The sequence below is a fragment of the Falco cherrug genome, chromosome 1, assembly GCF_023634085.1.
Source record: "Falco cherrug isolate bFalChe1 chromosome 1, bFalChe1.pri, whole genome shotgun sequence".
Lineage (NCBI taxonomy): Eukaryota > Metazoa > Chordata > Aves > Falconiformes > Falconidae > Falco > Falco cherrug.
In genome coordinates, this window is record NC_073697.1 from 96,665,265 (window position 1) to 96,669,350 (window position 4,086).

Genomic DNA, 4,086 nt, shown 5'->3' on the forward strand with positions numbered 1-4,086 from the left:
CAAAGATAAATTCCTTTCTCTCTCCCTACTGCTTTTCCCTGAAATGGAATAGAAAATATGCCTGGCACTTAGGGAGCAATAACAACTAAAGCAGAAAGGCATACATCACATACAAATAATAACCATGTAAGGGAAATAATGAAGGACTTAATCTCACAATTTCTTTATCAGTTTTACAACTGGCTCATACTGAGAAAAAAAAAAACCCACAAAAAATCTCTAAGATTTTCTGCAATTAAAAATTGTGGGGGTTTAATATTGGGGGTTTTTTTACTGGATTATTGTTTTTAAATGGTTGAAACTCTAAGGTTGTAAAATGTGAATAATTCAGCAGTTTGGTTTACACTATTGCAACATTTTCTGGTGAGCAAACTAGTGTTTAGGCATTTCTTTGCAGTTCTCACAGAAAACTTAGCACCATTAGTGAACAATTACCAAAAGCCAAAAGGGCTGATTAATTTGGGATTCTAAAAATTGAAAATTTAAAAATTAAAAATCACATTAAAATTATGCATTTTCCTTATCAACTGCTATGTAAATGATGCAGTGCTCTAAAGCAGCATTCTGTGGACTGCAGCATTCAAAAACTTCCGTGTTTTTTAAGTATTTATAAAACATTGTGCCCATCTCCCTTATTCTGTGCTTTAAAGCTTGCCATGTTTTTATAGCATATTAAAAAGAAAGCAGAACTGTATCGGAACATTGAAAGTCACCCACAGACAACCTGTTCCACTAATGTTTTACACTCACGTTCCATCTTGTGTCCTGAAGGATTTCTCTACTTGATTTTCATTCGACATAGTCTGATTAGGCTGCTCGGGTATCAGCATGAGTGAGCCAGGAAACACGGAGGGATCTAGTTAATGTTTAGAGGACAGTAATGAAAATTGGGCATTTATTATTTCATGGGTAATGACAACATCATCACAAAATTAAATCTCCTTAGGAAAATATCTCCTGCAGCTAATAACTAGAAAGCAATCTGAATTCTTCTAACAAAGAGGTGGAGTGTGGCATACTTCCTAGTCGGTTGTTACTGTTGTACTTACTACTCCTTTTGTATTTTTTACTTACTAGATTGTACTTCAACCATTTGTAGGTGGAACGCATCACTTCAGAATCTATATACACTGAAGGTTCTTTTCTGCCTGTTCATTTAATGGAATGAAATGAAGGTTGATCATAAAATACAAGAAGAGGGAAAGGGAGAACTCATATACTGGAAAAAGCACTATAAATAATTTCCTGGGATCACTAACACAACCTTGAAACACTTCACCCTGTGTAGCGCAAAGAATTATACAGCCATTTTATGAAATGTCTGAAAAGTGTTAACAGTTCCATCCCAAATTCATGTGGCTTTTTCTGTAAGTGTAAAGAAAACATCCCTTAATTCTTAATTCCATTACCAAAGTTATTTCCAGGCTTTGAAGGGATTCACTTGCTAGTGATTTTGCAGTGTCAAACAAATGTTCGACTTTTATTCTGACACTTCTTGAAGAATTTGATTGAAACTATATATGTCTAGATAACACCCAACAAAGTGCCCCTCTTGCGTGTGTTTCAAGATATTTTTGGAAACAACAGAGGCGACCTTGGATGGAGCTGCTTTTCCAATTTAGGACTTCATTTGGTCTAAGAGAGTAAAATTATACTCCTTAATCCTTTTCTGTACCCACAAACAAGACAGTTTTATTTTATGCTACTGTAGAACTGTTTTTCTGTACCTTCTTAGCAGTGGTGGTCTGTTTAGGATAAGAAACATTTTAGATAATTAACAGTAGCTTTCAAATGCACATATAAATAGTCCCCAGATGTATCACGTCGCTTAAAAATACTGTGTAATCTTAAATGAACAGTGGTCCTTGAGGTAATATCTTTGCTTCTTCAGAACGAGTGTTAATAAATAAGCATTAGCCTTTGTCTTTGCTTATAGACAGGAAGAATCTGACTTCAAGCCAGAGCTCGCACAGACTTGATGTCAAGTCTAAATGAGGAGAGTGGTAATGCTGGCGAACCTCTGTGATGGGACGGCCACCTGTCCACATCACAGGAGAAATACCGTTTGTCAAGCTTCAAGTTTAAAAGCCTAGGTTAGGAGCCAGGTTCTCCAGAGTGGGGTGGGTGATTGTTTGCTTTTGACTTTGGTTTGCCAGCTGTGCAATTGTATTTGTAACATTTTATTACATCTAATCACTTAAGATGTTTTAAATAGTTTGCACTTAATTTTCTATGTAATCAATATATTTTAATTCACTTGTATTACTCTCTGTTGTGGGCATGCTGCACTCGGTAACAAAATGGAATTAGATTGTTGCAATGATAATGCAGTTTCACTGCTGTGACTAAAAAGAGAACTGAGAGTACAGTATTCTTGTCATTTATCCCGTACAATATTTACTCTCTTCAATAATAATGTTGTCTGGTGTTACCTAATGATCAAAGTATAATATAGAAACCAAATCTAGACGTGCCAGTGGAATCTGTTTGACATAAGTGGTATATGCAAATGCAGATGTAAATATACTGCTTGGGAGTATATTGTTTATATTCATTTGATCACACTTAAGTGTCAATGCATCTTTTTGTAGCTCTGTTATACACTTACTATGGCTGATGGCTTAAGTTCTAACTCCAGAATATCCAGTTCCCTGATTTTATGGCATTGTCATGTGAAGTATTTGTGGACAGCTTAAGAGAAGCAACTCTGATCCTGTGAACCTGTATGTGTGTGACCATGATTACATTAGCATATGCACAAATCGGCTTAAAATAAACTATTTGGTGTAGCAGCTTGCATCACAGAATCTCAAAATAATTTACAAACAACTCTTAGTAAAGTCTGTTGACCACATAGCCAGATAAACAGGTAGCTGCTATTTATATTATGTTCTAGATGAACTCCTAGATGAAACCACAGTATGGGACAAAACAGAAGCAATAGTAGGAATCTGGTTTTGGGCTGGGGTCTCAGGGCATGCCCAGGATTCCCAACCTGATCTCCCTGAGAAACCTCCTGACTCTTGTCCTGAGCAGGGTTGTTCAGGCCCCCGAACCCTCATCCTAGCCCAAGGTTTGCTTTATTTCAATATAAAGGAATGATATAGCAAACGTCACAGAATTTCCCAGTGCACTAGTCAGTGTTCTGGCTTTGAGTATCCTCATCTGACCTCTGCCACTCCCTGAAAAGCAATTCAGACTTAAAATGTCTGTACATTTGCAATGTGACAATTCATTGAAATACGTAACAGGAAGGTCATAACAGCTACAAATAAACAAATATGATACAGACAAACGTAAAGCTGTTTCCTGAAGGAGTTTTTAATTAAATTATAACAAGGAATTTCAAACATGAAAAGCAGCACAACTACCTTCACTGAGCTAAGGGAGTCAACAAAACTAAATGTGACATTTTCTCTTACCCCGAGATCTTTTTATGATTCCAGAGAGATAAATATCAGGAGAAGCAGTCCTAAATAGAAACACTGTGTGTGTGCATGTGCATGCATGCATGCAAACGAAGATTAGGTCTCTCAGTTATAAACCGGTACACAGCACTCTGGGGCAACTTTTTATTTGTGTGCCTATGCCGTGTAGATTTCAGTTTTTCACAAGTGTCTACTTTGTGCTGTAGCCGAAACACATTAATTATATAACCTAGCGCAGAAATAACAGGAGATTCTACTTTTTCTTAAACATCTAGAGGAAACGAAGAGATTTTGAATATTTTTCAATGTTACCCTCAAAAACTGTGAAGACACATGAATGTGCAAGCACTACAAGAGAAAAACTGGCTGAATTAGAATGTGGTGAGGGACGAGAGAGTTTGTGACTCTGGTTTATTGCCCCAGGTAGCTGTGGGCAAAGCTGCTGCTTCTGCTCCTCTGGTCTGCTCCTCGGTGTACTGGCATGGACTTGGTTGAAATTAGACCTCAAATAGAAAGGCAGCAGATTTATCACAGGAGCACTACATTTTGCTTTTATATATGAGAACAAATCCAGGGTAACCTCAGTTAATGAATAACTCAGCCAATGGTGATAGCTCCTGTTTAGTCTGATCAATTTGGCCTTAAATAAAAGATGAAC